We start from the raw sequence: 18843 nt of genomic DNA, 5'->3' as shown, positions 1-18843 counted from the left end.
TACTTCTCTGTAACTTCTACTCATTATGCATTATTTGGTCCTTTAAGGCCAAGCAGAACAAATTTACAAATTTAATCTCTTCTTGGTATGACAACCCTTCCAGAAGTTGAATAGCTCTCATGTCTCTCCAAGACTTCCTTTTTTCTAGAGTAAATATGTGCCAAGGGTCACCTCTGGATAGAATGCTGGTTCTGGAGTTAGGAATTACTGATTTGAAATTGGACACAACTGAAAAATGGCTAAATAGCCAAAAGCAACAATAGTTGTATAAGATCAGAGAGACAAACCAGGAGCGTATGTGATGTGGAAAGGGCTTCTTTTGATAAATAGATCATTTTTGAGGGCAGGTGGGTGGTTCAGTCATTAGAATTCTGGACCTGGAGATAGAAAGACCTGAGTTCAAATGTGACCTCAAATACTAGTTGTGCAGCCCTGGGAAAATCATTTAATTGCCTCGGTTTTCTTATCTGTAGAATGAGCTAGAGAAGAAAATGGATCTTGGCTAAAAAAACCCAAAATGGGATCATGAAGAATGGACCCAACTGAAATGATTAAAGAACAAAAAATATCCTGCACTGTTTCTTCAACTGATCTCACATGTCATGAATTATAAATCCTTCATCATCTTGTTGCTCTCCTCTGGATGCTGTCTAATTTGTCAGTGCATTTCATAAATCATGTTTTCTGGAGCTAAACAGAGTACCCCAGATAATAAGGTCTAATGAAAGCAGAATATAGTAAATTTGTGACTTCTCATTACTAAAAACCATGCCCTCTTAATTTAGCTTAAGATCCTTTTACCTTTCCTGACTACCACATCAAACTCTTGAATCAATATACTAAACCTTCTAGAGTTTTTTCAGAACAACTCCTGCTCAACTATGCCTCTCCTATCTTATACTTGCAAAATTTATTTTTTTTTACCCAAGTTTACTCAACATTTATCCAAAATGGGACCCAGGAGTGAACAGAAAGAAAAGTATAGGGTTGATTTTCTTTGGGAAATTTGTGCAGTTTTTTAAAATGACCATATATTTAAAAAATAAAACCATTTTTTTTAATCCTTACCTTCAAACTGGGAATCAATACTGTGCATTGGTTCCAAGGCAGAAGAGTGATAAGGACTAGGCAAGGGGGGTCAAGTGACTTGTCCAGGGTCACACATCTGGGAAGTGTCTGAGGTCAGATTTGAACTTAGGATCTCCTGTCTCTAGGCCTGGCTCTCAATCCACTGAGCTACCAGCTGCCCCCCAGAGACCCATCTTTTAAAAAATTCTAGTGGTATCATGGAGACAAATTATGAAATGCTACAGACTTGGAAGAATAAAAGTTGATAGCTACCACAAGGTAGTAAAGAGGCTCCTATTGGGCACGATAACATTGGCAATGAATATTTGCATGGAGAAGTAGCCTAGGACATGTCTGGAAAAGAGGGTGGGCTGGTGATGTGGTGAAAGCAAGGAGAAAGCAATGGACAGCTCATATATTCCATTGGTATCTAGTTAAAAAGATCTAGAAAGATTCTAGCCCACAGGTGAACCTCCAAATGAAGGATTCACAGGATGATGTGTTTAAGGATTATTTAGAATGGGAAGTTGCAATATGACTCATGGAAGGGGTACTCTTGATGAAATCACAAGCCATCAACGTGATGATGATTATTATATTACATAATTCAGATCTCTGAGCAGATGTTGTAAAACACTTTAAAATGGACTAATATAGAAATGCAAGTTACACGAACCTTAATTTGTTTTTTTCAGGTTTTATATGATCTATGACATTAAGATCATGTGAATCCATGTAAACAGAAGGAATGCTTCTTTCTAAAGATATAAAAACAGCTCATTTCTTTCACATTCTGCCATTACATAATGTTCTTTCTTGTATTTTTAGGGAAAGACATAACTTTTACATGATGAGAAATCCTGAAATCATTTTTTGAAAGGTATGTATGTATATATTCCCTGTTTTATGTATTAGTGGCTTTCTCAATTTTTATTTTATCATGAATAAAGTATAACACTATTTAATCCCACATGATTAAATACTGGCAAGGCATGCTATTAGAGTAGAAGTGAAAAGAATAAAGCATAGAATTCAACTGTCTAAATTCAATTTCTGTGTTTTGTCAGACTTTTTAAAAAGTATGACAATTTGGGAAAATGTGTGATATAATCAACAACCAATACATAAAGCAGGCAGCTAATAAACAACTACCTGGAGTTATATGGTTAGTTTAACAACAGGATCATTTTCTCTTTTCTTGGATGTCTATGATATTTTTCCAGTTAGAAAAAAACCCTTCTTATAGCAAAGATTATGTTTTGAGTAATTATTTTCAAAGGCAGTAATGATTTAGTTGATCAAGTCTAACTCCCTTGTGGATCTCTTTAGTTTTATAGGAGACTTTTATATTCCTCCAATCATTCATTGAAATTCACGAATTCTCCAAGTCAATGTTGCTTAAATTTTGTAGACTAAATATCTTTCTGTGGTTGTGTGTGTGTTTTGTTTATTTTCACCCAATGCCTCTCATGTATACTAGTAAACTGATATTCTCTAGTTGTGCTGTTTTAAAGAAGATATGGGATTTCTTTCAAAGCATAGCTTATGGGCTAATTTTCCTGGTCCTTGAACAGCACAGTCTTGATCTTGCAGTTGTTTTGTATTACTTTGTATATGATTTATATTTACTTGTATATATCTTATTCTTCCATTATAATATGTTTGAAGGCAGGGATTGTATAGGGCAGTGATAGTGAACCTATGGCACAGGTGCCAAAGATGGCACTCAGAGCACTCTCTGTGGTCACACAGCCACCTTTAGTCCCCCACCCCCCAGCTCATTATGAAAAAAAAAAGGCAGAGGGACTTGGGTGGAGCTGCTCCCTTCCTCCTCTCCACCATGCCTGATCACATTTTTTCACATCACTCAACCCTCTGCCCAGCAGCCCGATGGGAGTGCACAGAAGGTAAGGTGGGTGGCTCACAGGTGGCAGAGCTGGAGGGGAGTGGAGCACTTGGGCTCTACACTCTCCCTTTCTACTCTCACTGAGGATATTTTTCAATTCACCCATCCTTCCACCCAGCAGCCCAATGGGAGAGTTTTCTCCCTACTTGTGAGGGGTAAGGAAGAAGGGGCAGGGCACGCCTGGCCTTGGTGGGGGGAAGGAAATGACACACAATCTCTGGGGGGTGGCAGACATGGCACTCAGTCTGGGGAGTAGGGTCTAGGTTCTAAGTACATTTTTGTTTTGTTTTGTTTTTAACATAGTAGATACTTAATAAAATTATGTTGACTTAAAATGAATGAAATTGGGGCTCTGAAGGTAATAATTTTAAGGAATCTAGCTATGTATGTGAAAGATTCCTTTAAAACTTAGAAGCCTATAAGAAGTCTATAGGTACTGCAAATGTGGCAGGGTCTACAGAGGTATTAGCTCATCCTCTCCTTTGTCCTTAATGGGAAAAGAACATTCTTAAATGTTTAAGGGACAGTTATTTGTCCATTTGGCATTACTTTAGAGAGTGCCTTTTTATTAGATGAACTACTAAGTGCTAAGTAATATGAATTTATGCTGAGTGACTAGGAACACAAGTGTGTTTCTTAGTCCTACTCTATAAATTCTACCTGTAATTATTATAGTATAGAATTTCAAATCTGACTTCTAACCTATATGTTGTTTGTACCTTTAATGTTGGCTATGACCTTCCCTACTCATGCAACTAACCTTGATTTTCATTCTTGAACTATTTCACTTCATAATTGTGAGTTGAACTTTAATAATATTTTGGGAGCCAAGTTGAGGGTAAAAAAACCCCCAAACTCATTCATACTGTTTTCCACTCAAGTTTATTATACTAGTGGATTCTTACTCCATTTCTCTTTTGTGTTAATTTGATCTCTAATGTCCCCTTTAGCTGGAAGATTCTAGGTTTCTAAGTTATTCTTCACTTTCCTGATAGCTGTCCAACTCACTAGCTCAGTTATAGATGGCAATCATAGCATTCTTGTAACTTGAAAACCACAACTCAGAAAAAAAATGTTTTGAGGGAACTTTTTAAAAAGTGGATTTGGGAAAACAGAAAAAGCAATTATACACCTCGATGTTTTAACTTGGAATATTGTAAAGGGAGATGAGATGAAACAAGCACATTATTTACTTAAGTTGATTTGAAACCGAAACATAAGATTTAGACATAAAATTCAAGAATATTATTTTGAATATAGTATTAAATAAATTGATATGGATAAACTTCAAGAATTATTTTCAAGGGGAATATGACAAGGGAAAAGGGAGATAATCAGAAGGAGGGGGGAAGTGCTGAGGTGATAAAAAGAATAACATGGAAATAGGTTTTGAACAATGATACATGTATAACGCAGTGGAATTGCTTGTCAGCTCTGGGACGGTGGAGGGAAGAGGGGTAGGACAAATCATGAGTCATGTAACCTTGGAAAAATATTCTAAATTTTAACAAAAAGAAGGAAAAAATGAATTATCTTCAAGACTCTCTCCTACATAAATTACTTATAATAAAATCACTATAAAAATGAATATGTAGAATATCTGAGACATCATGACTTTTTTTCAGAGAACTAGTTTCTTTAGATTTTGGTTTTGAAGAGGATTCAGAGAAATGGGAGTTAATTATTAAGAATCAGAGTATAATTTTTGATAGAATAAAGAAGTAAAGAAATTGTAAATAGTAAAAATATTAGGAAACAGGTGATTAAATTGCTGTCCCCATTCTGTAAGAATGTGAGGAATTGTGCTTAAACTATAGCCTAAGGGATTTAAAATAAAAATATACTATTGTCTATAAAAATCATATTGCTGACCCACAATCAGTAACCCACATTCTGAAAGTTTTTTCCAATAGTACTTTTATGCTAATACAGCTACAGTCAGCAACCTAGCCCCATTTGTGACCAAGGGGTCTCAGGAACAAATGAAAAGTAAATACTCCATAGGAGAATTGAACTTTTGACCTTTGTTTCATTGTTTCCATGCAATAAACAACCATAAATTATAAGGAATTTCATTAGTTATAGGACAAATTTCTTATTCTTTTTTTTTTTAATCCTTACCTTCAAACTGGGAATCAATACTGTGCATTGGTTCCAAGGCAGAAGAGTGATAAGGACTAGGCAATGGGGATCAAGTGACTTGCCCAGGGTCACACAGCTGGGAAGTGTCTGAGGCCAGATTTGAACCTAGGACCTCCCATCTCTAGACTTAGCTCTCAATCTACTGAGCTACCCAGCTGCCCCCTGGGACAAATTTCTTAATCATTTAGACTATTGGATTTTGGAAAGAGGTGACTAAAGGAGGTTAAGGAACTTTCTTTGGAAAGATTAAAGAATAGATTTTCATACATAACTTGTAAATAGTCCTAATGCTTCAAAAGAAGGTAAAATAGGAACTAATGTTTCTCCAGGACTATGATATCTAGGAGAGTAGCCTCATGGGAAATTATGAATTAAATGCCCTGACTATCCCTTCCTTTCCACTCTTAACTGGTAGAAGATCTTGGAGGAACGTTCCCATGTGCACTCTCTATCCTTTCTAATCCAGGGGGTGGGTGCCTTTGAGGGCAAGTGGTACCTGAGGATGTCGGGTTTCAGAGTGGATTTATCTTGCAGAATGATTAGTTTCTGGATCATGAATTCCAAGAGAGCAACCAGATAGTAAATGAAGAACTTTGCCACATTTTTTCAAGTTATGTTTTTATCACATTATTAAAGGTGATCTTTTCATCCCATTTTTGGTTCCCCACTGAAAGTAACTATATATATATATATATATATATATATATATATATATATATATAGTAGCTGCATGGATAACCTTTGATTACTTTAGTGTCATCCATTCTATGAACCTGACCAACATGTTAGAATTTTCTTTCAGAGAGGGAGATTTTAATTTGCCTCTATTGTCTGCATCCTATTGTCTTATCATTTAGTGTTAAGTGCCTCTTGTATATGATATTTAGAACCTCTCAATAAAGTGGATACATCATATTTGATAGGTAAAGGTTTCACATAGCATCATACTAAAGCCTTCTAATTTGTCCCCTAGATTGATGCTCTATAGGAGTAATGTCAGCTTCTCCAAACTCAGACTAGACTTTTTAATTCCATTTTCCTCGTTTTGACGAATTCAACATTAAAGAACAGTGAGTAGCCAATGTAGAAAAATCATTAACTAATTAAAATTCCATATTTCTGATGAATATATGCTTAATAATTATTCCATATGCTTATTGTCATTCCATAACATCATTTTGAAGGCACCTAGGTGGTATGGTAGATAGTGCTGAGTGTGGAGTTAAGGAGATGTATCTTTGTGAGTTCAAATCTGGCCTCAGAAACTTACTAGCTATGTGATCTGGAACAAGTCATTTAACCTTGTTTCCCTAAGTTTCCTCATTTGTAAAATGAGTTGGAGAAGGAAATGGCAAGCCACTCTAGTATCTTTGTCTCGAAAACCTCAAATGGGGTCATGAAGAGTCAGATACACTGAAACAACTGAAAAACCACAACAGCAACAAAAGCAGCATATTGATTCTACAGAGCAGTTCAAAAAAGTTTTGAGTATCATCTTCAACGTTTGCTGCTTAGCAACACATGAGGATTAGCATAAGTTTAATGAGTCTGATCTGGTTGAAAATTTTTATTGGTGGAAAACCAGAAAAGACATTAACTCTGTGCCCATAAAAGTTATATTCAAAGAATTTCCTTAAAATTTTAGTAAACTTTTAAGGGTATCTAAACTTAGGCAAAATAGGAAAAATTCTGACCAAGTCACTGGCTCATTCAAGATGAACAAATGATTTACTGGTTGCTTATTAGAAAAATATAAATTATTTTATTTGTTATTTAATGCCTTTCTTGATCTGGCACCTGCCTATACTTTCAGATTTATTAGACATAACATTGCTTCATGTTTTTGTTCTAAACAAATATGCTGTTCCTTATATATAACCCTCTGCCCCCCCAAACCCCCACCTCCTGGCCCTTGCCTTTGCCTGGAATATACTTTTTCCTCCACTCTGCCTTATAGAATTCCTCTTTAAAATCTATCCATCTATACATCTCTCTATCTAATGGAATTTTGTGTTCATATTGTTTCTACTCAATAGAATGTTTGATCATTGAGTTAAGAAAGTGTTTTGTCTTTGCCCAGCATATAGTCCAGTAATTAGCATTTGGGAGAACCTTAAAAAATACTTGTTGAATTGAGTCTGTATCCACATATCTTTCTTGAGCTGGCTTTTGGCAGCTTTGGGAATAAAGAATGTTCATTTTTCATCTTATGTTGTAAGTCTAAAGCTTAGTTCAAGAATAAGGAATCTCTCTCTCTTGTCAGACAACAGAGAGAGGCACGTAATTATTGAGTATTGCCAGACTCTTCTAGAGAAAATTTATGTCACAAACTGACTAGGTTCACTAAGATTTATGATTACTTAGCTTCAACTGGATCTTTAGTTTTGCATGTCCATTCTTTTATACCTCTCTCATTGACTCCCTACAACATTTCTTATAGCTTTCCCTCTAACCCTTCTCTCCAGTGCCCCAACTCACTTCTTTTTCCCTTCTTCTTTTTACACCCCTCCATCATTGAAAAAATGTCATTACTTCTTTGTCATTATTATTAAAGCCATTCTATGTGATCTTTCTTTCTTGCTTTTCTTTTGACTTTTTGTAGCCTTAGTGCCTAGCACAGTGCCCGAAATTAAGTTTATTGTATAATAGATGCTCGTTTTAAATTAATGATGCATGGAAACATATAAAGTATACCTTGCAATATATTCTCAGTATTTTGAATGTAGTGTGAGTGACATTTTGGGGTCTGTATTTTAGAATTTAGAAAAGATTTGTTCTATATCATTTCTTTGTGTATGCATTTAAACAGATTATTTTTATTGTACCATTCACTAATTTTGAGAGTGTGATAGATCTGAGCTGCAGATAATCTAATAGTTTCTTACATTGAATTGTGTTATAAAAGAAGAGTTCATATGCATAAAATGAGGAAGGAGCAACAAATAGGTGTAAAACCAGTTATTAAATTTGCCAGTAAACTTGAATGAAAACTATAAGGCTCTGAGAAAATAGATCTACCTTCAAGACTGAATGGAGGAGGACCCCTGACCCCAAACTTATTCTCCATATTGCTAGTGATATCCATTTGTGATTCATGTGTGTTTCCCAACTCTTTTCAATCTATGATAGATGTCTAAATTTTGCAGGATCACATTTGGAATTGAGAAGTGAGATGAAAAGCTCAGATGTTAAGCTGCAGAACTATAGTGACCAAATTTTGCTCTAAAGCAGGTGAAAAAATGATTCCCCTCTCATTGTAGAAAAGGGATGAGACACTGGCTGAGAAACACTTTGTAGACTTTTAGACTTATTTGCTGTGCTGGCTAGTTCTGCTAAACTGTTTTTCTTTTATTTCTTTCTTAAAGCTCTCTTTTATATTCTTTATCATGGGGTACAGATTTATACATAGGGGAGTGGAAAAGATAACATATTTTGAAATGAAGGGGATTTGAAAACATATCTACAAAGAGATTATTTAAATCAAAAAGATCTTAAAAACACACGAATAACATTCCTATTTTTATTTGGTTAGTATTTTTTGACACATTACTAGGTAGACTATTTAGTTGAAGTTCTTTTTTTCTTTTATAAAGTGACTGATTGTTTTGGTGTTTGATTATTAATAAATTTAGGAGATTTTTATTGTTATGATATACATGAAGTGCAAGGATTAATTTTTCATAGGAAGTAAGTATAGGAAAGCATATTTATAAAGAAGGAAAAGAACTATGTAATATATAATTAATGTGTAATTCTATGTTTTATATGTTATAACATTAGAATAAAATATGATGATATAATATTAGAATAAAAGGATGAGAGAAAATATTATGATAATTTAATTTTTCAGTTATAGTTAGAAATATCAGCATCTTTGGAAAGGAAATTTAATCATTTGGCTTTTTGCATAAGATTTCATTAATAGATTAGTGTTATGAGGGACTAAATGTTTTAAAGTTATTAGTTCAATAATCATTATTAAGAAATAAAAAATAAATAGAATAAAATTATCTTATACTAGATACAAGAATAACAATAACAGTATTTGTTGAATATACGTGTTATAGTACTTGTTAAATACTTGATAGGATTTATACTTGTTGATGTCTACAAAATATATTTTTCATTCTCTGGAGGAAAAATGATTAATAATAATTAATTTATTTTCCTGTAGTATATCAGTTTTTCCTATTGATATAGCAGTTAGTTGTTTTAGGAAAAGAGATTTAGTATCAGGTATGTTATTGCCTACTATGTGATCCTTGGCAAGTTATTTTCTTTTTGGCTTGCTTTCTCTTACTAGTAAAATAAAAATTCTCTTCATGCTCAAGACTACAATAAGGAAACTAATAAGATAATTAGCCATTATTTTATGACTCTCAATTCCCTTTGTTATAATTTTTATGGTAGTAGTGACAAATCTAAGCCATTCTTCTTATATGAGTACTCATTCGTAGTGTGGTAAAGATTCTTTACTTACATCCCACATTCCTCATATACAATATGACTAATATTGCTTCTTAATGATCTTATTCACATCTGTAACAGTAGACCATGGAAAGAAACATTGACCTGTTTCTGAAAATATCACCACATTTACTCCATCATGTCATATTCTACAAGAAAACTACTCACCATTTGTCAATGATTTGCTTTAAATGTATGGATGCAATTATAAACCCATAGCAATGATCTATATAACCTGTGAACCCTCTGATTTCCACTCACATAAAGATTAAGCATCTAATTGACAGCTCTTGCAGAGAATGCATGGACAGGTTAAAATTATTGTTTTATTATTTTACTAAATGGGAATGATAGCAGCAGGGGAGGGACAACCAGAGAGCAAAAGCAGCAGGATCAGCAGAACCAGCCCCAAATCGCTTGTGGCATTTGGGGTTATTAGTTTGCAAAGTGACAGGAGATGTTAGGTATAGTGGAATACTGCAAATTACCAATAAATACGTATTGTTGCTTAACTGATTCTTGGGCAAAATATTTAAGGAAGATCTGCTCTATTCCTATTTTGTTTCAGTTTTCTCTGCAAAGGAAAATGACATTTACACTGAAAATAATGGAACAAAAATTATTAATAGGTTGTTGATACACAAGGGAAATAAGGAATGAGTAAGAGATGCAGTAGATGTCCATGATGAATTCAGATCTCTTTGGTCAATGATCTATGGGTCATGAAAAGAACTGGCAAATTTGATTGCTGAGCCATTCTTAGTGATTTTTTAACTGTTATGGGATAGGAGGGATATCACAAGTTTAGAAAAGGGGAGATGTTGCCCAGGTTTTTTTTAAAAATGGAAGATAACAATGTTTGCAAGCTGTAATGGCTTATGACCTTGACTTTGGAATATTTTAGAATATATTATTAATGAGATAGTTGGAAAATATCTAGAAATGGTAATAATGACTAGAAAGATCTATGCCTTTGTCATAAATAAGAATAAACATATTAACTATTTTTCTTTTAAAATATAATTATTAAAGTATTAAATGAAGGCAATACTGTGGGCATACTTGATAAAGTATCTTTTTTATTCTTGTGGAGAAGATGGAGAGAGATGCCTTAGACAATAATACAATCAGATGAATTCAGAAATGATGAAATGACTGGCCTCAGAATTATTGTTAAAGGTTCAATGTCAACATAGCAGAAGTCCTGCAATAGAATATCTTAAGGATCTGTGCTTGACCCAGAATTGTTTAACATTTTATGAAGGACTTGGATAAAGGTATACAATAAATGCTTATCCAATTTGAAAATGATGCAAAGCTCAGTGGAATACTTAATGTGCTAGATGACAGAGGCAGACTCCAGAAGTCTAGTTATAGAGCTTTTAACCTGATGCCAATGAACTTGTTTTTATTTTTTATAACTCATAATATATTTGGTTTCCTTTGTAATGGAATATATTTTATGTATTTAAAAATACCATTCTGAGAAAATGTCCATAGACTTTAGCAGGTGTTGCTGTGATACCAACAGATAAAGAACCCCTATGGTTTAACTGGAATGGAATGAATCCTATATGAAGAAATTCAATAGGAATAAATGTAAAGAATTGTATTTAAGTAGAAAAGATTAACTTCAAAGTATAAGATGAGAGAGGCAGAGTTAAGTAGCCATTGTTCTGCAAAAGATCTCCAGGACTTAGTGGTTTTAATCTCAATGTGAATCATAAATGTGATATGGCAGCCCCGCACCCACCCAAAAGCAAATATGACCTTGGGTTGCACTAGGAGGGTTTAGTTTTGGGGAATTAAGGGTACTGTGTTTTATTAGTTGATAAACTGGATTGTCCAGAGGAGGGTAACCAGAATCGATAAGGGGCCTAAATCCACTATCTATGAGTATCTGTTGAAGGAATGGAGCATTTACTCTGGAGAAAAGAAGAGTTGGAGATGTATTCCAGCATTTTTGGTATTTCATAGGGAGGACAGATTGATTTGTTCTGTTGGACCCCACAGAGGTGAAGCAAAGGGTGAAGCAAAGGGTGAAAATTCCAATGAAGCACATTTAATCTGGGTACTGAGAAAAACTTCCCAGTAATTGGAGCTGCCCAGAAGTGGAATTGGCTGTCTTGAAGGGTGATGGTTTCCACTTTCTTGGAGGTCTTACAGCAAAGATTTGTGTAGTATGTGGCTGGGATTTCTTCTGTGTAAGGTTAAAGTAGCTGACTGCTGATAACTACCAACTCTCAAATTCTTATGTTAAAGCAATTGCCATTTGAATTCCAAAATATAAGAACTAATTTTAGGAACATGAGTGAAAAATTTAAGTGCTAAAAGTGTGTAATTGTGCCATGTCTTTACTGCATCAGGCATTATAAAATGATCCAGAAGATTATGGCTTTTTAAGTACAAGAGTTATTTTTATATTTATGAATATCTAAGTCTACTGTCTTAGTAAGGGTATTATATGTAGATTATTCTGAAGGTAGGTTAGAAGGTCTGCCAGTTATGTTATCACAGAAAAACTGTATAAACTAGGAGGAGTATCTAATACATTGCCAGAAAAAACAGTATCCAAAAAAGATCTTTAGTTGGTAGAACTTTCAGTAAAATCCAATAGAATGCTATTTAATGGTGAAAAATGAAGTTTTAAATACAAATCTTATAAGTATATTAGCTGAAGTTAACTGAAATAAACTTCAGAGCTACTAATTGAAAGTGGTGATTGAGGATAGCTATAGTCTTTCCTTATAAGGGAAATGCTTGCTAATCACAAGATAAATGTTAAGCTACCAAATTGTGATATTTAGCAATATACCTAGAGATATGCAGAGGACTTATAGTTAAAGTAATACTTTCAGTGGAACCAATCAATTGCTGAGGACTCATGATGAAACATGCATTCCCCTTCCAGAGAGGGAGGTGATGGAATTAATTCAGAGTGGTCGGTCTCTCTATCTATCTATCTATCTATCTATCTATCTATCTATCTATCTATCTATCTATCTATCTATCTATCTGTCTATCTATCTATCTACACACATATTTTTGATATGGATAATATAGGAATTTGTTTTGCTTAACTCTACATATTTGTAACAGGATTTTTTCCCCTTGCTTTTTTATTGGGTAGATAAGAGGGAAGGTGGGAGAGAAAGAATTCAGAACTAAAAATAAAAATTGATTTAAAAAAAGAATATAGTGTTTCATGACAAGGATATAGAGAACACTCTGCAAGATGCTATAGCTACTTTGGGAAGATGAGAAATACTGAGTGATATAAGGAGTTAGACTAAACACTATTTTCTCTAAATCATCTGAATGATTAGACTACTTTAAATCCCTGGTGAGATGTAGTTTTTTTAAATGTACTTCAAAACTGGTAAGTCAGTCTACATCTGAAATAACTTCTTTAGTTTGAAGTATTAATGAGCATAGGAAGTTTGCCTTTGGAAAAATTCGAATAAATGATTTGCAAAAAATATATTTTGCTTAGAAAAGTATAATCTCCCATATATTAGCAACTTTAGATTGGTTTATCCATAGGGGTGTTACTATACCAAAAAAAAAAAAAGAAAAAAAAGAAAGAAGAACCTTCTAGGAAAGGATGCTCGTCCTTTAGGGAAGAAACAATCAAATCTTGGGTTGGTTATATAACCAGAATACTATATCACTGGCAAGTAACTGGTGTAGAAACAGAGGATTAAGAGATATAGTAGTAAAACAAACAAATGAAAAAATTATTTAATCTCTCAAAACAGCCTCCCCATTCTCTAATGAGTGCTTTGGTGACTGAATAATTCTGAAAAGCCATTAATCTGTACCCTGCTTCCCCTAGTAGCACATCCTAGGCTGGTCTTTTTCTTCTGACTTCTTTATTATGAGTGTGTGTTTGTGTGCGCACGCGCATGCATGTGCTTGTGTTTGTGATCTTAAATCAATACGTACAAAAAAGAATTCACTCTTTTACCCTCACTTCAACCCTGGAAATTTCTTTATTAAACTCTGTTGTTTTTGTTCAGCATAACACCACTCTTTCAGAGTTCCAAACTCGACCTTAACCATTAACTACCTTAAATTTATTTTATATATATTTATGTATGTATGTGTTTTCCAAATACAATAAAAGCTCCCTTAGACTGTGTATGCACATGTGTGAGCACAAACACACATGTATAAAAAATTGGAAACAAAGAATGTTGGAAACAAAGATCCAACATGGAAAATATTGGGACAATCAGAGAGGGGAGGTGTTTTAGTTAGCTTTTAATATAGTCTTGGCAGAAATAGTAGGATTTCAACAAGTCAACAGACTGGGCTTATGCCATTTTTTCTGCCTAGATTATTGTCCCTATCCCACCCCTGACTTTCCTTCATAGGTCAAATGCTACTTTCATGATGCCCCAGCTCATCAAATCTCTACTGCCAAGACCAACCATCCAATGTAGAGATTTCTTCTTTACACTGTAGGAAGTTTCTTTTACCCCTTCTTTGGGACTATGTTTATTCATTGTAACTTCACAAGAATGTTTATTTTATGATGGTTATTTACATTTGTATTCTTGCAGTAATTGTGTATATAACATTTTTCTAGAACTGCTTTACTTCATTTTCAGTTCATATAAGTTTTTCCTTTTTTTTTTTTTAAACCTTTAGCTTCCATCTTAGAATCAATACTGTATATTAGTTCCAAAACAGAAAGAGGGGAGGGCTAGGCAATGGGGGTTAAATGACTTGCCCCAGAGTTATACAGCTAGGAAGTGTTTGAGGCCAGATTTGAAGTCAGGACCTCCCATCTTTAGGGCTGGTTCTCAATCCACTGAGCCACCTAGCTGTCCCCAGATCAGTCTTTCTATACTTCTCTATATTCATTATTTATTACAGCATAGTAATGTTCCATTATAATCATTTGCCAAAACTTATTTGCCATTCTCCAGGCAGTGGTCATCTACTTTATTTCCAGTTCTTTGAGAAATACAAAAAAAAAGTTTTATTCTAAATATTTTGGTGTATATTGAAATTCGCTTTCTAAAAATCAGTAACCTCTTTGGGATACATGCATAGTAGTGGAATATCTGCATCACAGGGTTGGAACATTTTAGTTACTTTGCATAATTCCATACTGCTTTCCAAAATGGTCTCACTGATTCATAGCTCCACCACTAATAAATTAGGGAATCTGTCTTTCCAAAATTATTCACTGAAACCTTTCCCACCTTTTATCATCTTTGTCAATATGGGTGTGATAACCCTCAGAATGTTTTTTCCCCTTATAAATCTTTACCTTCCATTTTAGAATCAATGCTCTGTATTGGTTTCAAGGCAGAAGAATGGCAATGGCTAGGCAATGTGGGGTTAAGTGACTTGCCCATGGTCATACATCTAAGAAGTGTATGTAGGCAAAATTTGAACCCAGGACCTCATATCTCTAGCCTGGCTCTCAATATACTGAGTCACCTCTGTATATCTTGAATATAAAACCCTTAACTGAGACATTTGATGAAAGAATTTTTCATGTTAAACTACTCTTTTTATTGTAAATGCATTAATTTTGTTTGTTTTAGAAACTTTTCAATTGCATGTAATAAAAATTATCTCTCTTTTTAATTTGTTTCTATCTCTTATTTGGTAAATATATCTTACCCATAGCCATGAAAGGTATATGATCTGTTTCTTTTTTAATTTTTAATTATATTATCTTTATTACACAGGTGACATCTATTTTGAATTTACTATGGAATATACTGTAAGCATGTTTTTGTTTGTTTAGAACTAATTTCTAGCAGAGTGCATTCTAGTTTTCCAGAAGTTCTGGTGAAATAAGAAAGTTCTTTCCAAAGTAATTTGATTTCTTTTCAGACTTATTTATTATTTATTTATTATTATGTCCTGTTATTTCTGGTTCTCTCTAGTCAAGTCTAATTGATCTAATTCTCTATTTTTTAAACTAACACTGCAGGTTTTGATAATTGCAAATTGGCTCTTATTTTTAAGTAAGACTGTAATTCAATTAATGTCAATTTGGAAGTAATTTGCTTATAATTTCTATTTTCTCCTTAATTTCTGAAGAGTTCTGAAAGTCATCAAATATAAAAAGTAAGAATCGTAAATAACTATAGATAATAACTGATGTTTATGTAGTGCTTAAAAAACAAAGAATTTTGTACTACTGTTATCACCCCTATTTTTTAGATGAGGAAACCAATATCCAGAAAGGTCAAATATTTTGCTCAACATAATTTACTAAAGTGTTAGAGACAGAATTTGAATACAGATTTTATTGACTCCATGTCCAATACTCAATTTTCTATAATACTCTTATATAAGGATCTTAAATTAAATTAAGTAGTAATTTAACTCTTGTAGGGTACAGCATCAGTATTAGATAAAATTAGCCTCTTGCTAGTAGCTGGACTTAATAGAAATTACATCATATATGTATGTACTTTGTTTTTGCTTCATTAGAATACTCACATTTATTTTCTGTTTTGCTAATGTTAAGGGTTTCTTTTTTTCTTCTGTTATGAAGTATTTACTATCTCAAAGTAACCTAGCACAAGAACTGGGCTTGTCCTCCCTATCTATACTCTGAACAGTAGGATAGGTGCTCAGAGGGTGACTACTATGTCTTTCTTTGGTGTCCCAGGGAAAACTATCAAGCATTAGGTTGTTTTTCTAATGCTGTATTTTACAAACAATCAGTGATGCATTACTCTCCCTAATTATCAGTTGCTATCAATTAGTTGTTGTTTAGTCATTTTAGTCATGTCTGACCCTTCATATTCCCATTTTGAGGTTTGCTTGACAAAGATACTGGAGCATTTGCCATTTCACTCTCAAGCTCATTTTACAGAGGAATAATTTGAGGCAAACAGGGTTAAGTGACTTGTCCAGAGTCACACAACATCTGAGGCTGGATTTGAACTAATTTTTCCTGACTCCAGGTCCAACAATCTTTACATTTCATACCTAGCTTACACTTATTTATCATTTAGAAAATGGTATTTTACTAAGGTTACAATATTAAGAACAGTTGGTACAAAATATCTCTTCCAACAACAATAGCAACCTCAAAATTCTGTGACCCATCTACTACATATATATATATAATCCAGGGGGGAAGTGAGTTTAATTTAGAATACAGACTAACAGAACTATCTCAAAGTTCCTAGAAGTCCTTTTGCTATAGTCCATAAGATATTCCCCTTTAGATATGGTGTACTTTCCTGTGGGTTACTGAAAATACTTTTTTCTCAATGTCTCATTTTTTCTTGGCTCCCAGTACAGAAACTACCTCTGACCAGGGCTTGCTTCTACTATTTGCTAGGTAGATATTGGCATCTCCAAATATGAACTAACTTACAGCCTTTATGTGAACCCCATAGGATTTGACTTGAGTCTCCTTAAACAATCCTTCTGTCCCACCCAGTTGATAAGTTCATTGATAAGTTGTTTAAATTCAGTTGTTCTCACTTGGTTAAGGCAGGTCCTTTAAGGGGTAGTAGTGCTGGTAATTGGTTGACTTAGGCAACCCACACCCTTAAGGTCAACATAAGTAATGGAAAAGAGAAAAATATACCCTCTGACCTCACCTTCTGAGATGAGAAGATAGCTTGGTTTCCATGAATATTCTAATATCAATAACTCATTAAGAATTCTAAAAAGGACCATTTGATGGTAGTTTAAGTGCTACAGGAATCTGTTCTAAGAGATTTGGATTGAATCCAACCATTCATTTCGTTTGAGTAAGTAGATAGGCTACTGTATTTCAGTTTAACACCAAGCACATGTAGCATGCATTAAAATGAGCAGTTTTTTCATGTTTTAGGAAAACAATCACATCAGAATCCAGTAGGTCAGGAGTATTGGACTCCTTTATTTCATTTATTTATTTGGGGGGATTTTATTTAATTAATTTAGCATATTTTTCTGTGGTTACAAGGTTCATGTTCTTTCCCTCCCCATTCCTGGAGCTCACACAATATAGGACTCTTTTAGACTGCCTTTTCTTTTTTTTTCCCCTTCTCTCCTGAAAAACAAAAAAAGAAATTTGCTAAAGTTATTCATTTTACATATAAAGGACTGGATCAAGTTCTTTCTTGTCAGATCATCTATCTTAGTTCACTTGGTGTCACTAATAACTTTAGTATTCTGTACTCAGATTTAAGTTAACTTAAATAAACACTTTATGTTTTTATTAAAGAGAATAGGTAATTCTTATATCTCAAGTTTTTTTTTTTTAAATTTTGCAACTTGGTTAACTAGCTTGCCTAGTTTTCTCCAACCCTTTATTTTATTAATGGAATTTCCATGGTCTCTTGAGACCCATCTAATTTCTTTTAAGTGAGGTCCTGGGAAAGACCTAAGTGTGGCCTAAATTCTAAAATATTGTGAAACTTGGGATCTTAGGGATTAGACCTATTAGGAAATTTAGATATCACATGGCCAAACCCCACTTATTTTACAAACAAGGAAACAAAGACCCAAAGAGATCAAATGTGAAGTGTTGGAGTTTACAGTTTTAAAAATGCAAATGAGTAAGATTTTAGAGAGTCTCCTCTTATTTTTAGCACATTTTCTTGTCAGGAATTTTGAATGTATCCCTCACCATTAAAACATGGAAACAGCAGCCAAAAAAACAGAAAGAAAAATAAACTAAAATTACTGAAACCAGACAAAGAATTTTTTCCATGTACTCCCTGCTGATTATGGCCCTCTGCTCCCTTTCCCTTCCCCTCAAATTGTTTTATTTAATTACAAAGCAGGTTAAGGCAGATGCTTCCGCCAAGACTTGATTTGTTAATTTTGCCTAACACATTCACAGTGAATTTCAAGGGTGGGAAAACATGGTGGGGAAAACATAATGGGCAAGGGATGGAACCTTTAAAAGAAACTGAGCAAAGTCAATGAAAAGAGAAAGTGGGGGGTAGGGGAAAGGCAGCAGGGAAACTGTAGCTGATGCTGGTAATCAGTAGCTCACTGAGAGTGTAATACACACTTTGGCAACCAGCTACATTCCTGAAGTGACAAGATGACTCGTCACTGTCTTTGGTTCAAGCACTGGTCTAGGCCTGGGCATATAAAACAAAAAATGAAACTGTTGCTTTCTTTTAAGAGTTTACATTCAATCCAGGGAGACGTGTGCTTATACAAAATAAATAAAAGATGCTTCTTTATGTAAGGGAGAGTCTAGAGTCTAGGAGTGGGGGTTGGGGTAAGGTAGAAATAAAAAAAGGCACCATCAAGGAAGTGACACTAGGAAG

The 18843-nt window shown here is 34.0% G+C and overlaps 1 protein-coding gene across 16 annotated transcripts in view; it reads left to right on the top strand.

The window, feature by feature from the left end:
• PLCB4 (phospholipase C beta 4) overlaps positions 1-18843 on the top strand; it is a 470050-nt gene that overhangs the window by 36292 nt on the left and 414915 nt on the right. For 10 of the 16 annotated variants that reach the window (XM_056813908.1, XM_056813900.1, XM_016427842.2 and 7 more), the window contains one exon: positions 1897-1948. The gene's annotated coding sequence lies outside the window, so the exon portion shown is untranslated. Of the gene's footprint in view, positions 1-1896; positions 1949-6089; positions 6187-15175 lie in introns of those variants that run through there. The other 6 variants (XM_056813895.1, XM_056813904.1, XM_056813901.1 and 3 more) reach the window with 3 other exon arrangements.

Source organism: Monodelphis domestica, chromosome 1, assembly GCF_027887165.1.
Source record: "Monodelphis domestica isolate mMonDom1 chromosome 1, mMonDom1.pri, whole genome shotgun sequence".
NCBI lineage: Eukaryota > Metazoa > Chordata > Mammalia > Didelphimorphia > Didelphidae > Monodelphis > Monodelphis domestica.
The sequence above is the reverse complement of the archived record's forward strand: the minus strand, read 5'-3'. Positions and strand labels throughout refer to the sequence as shown.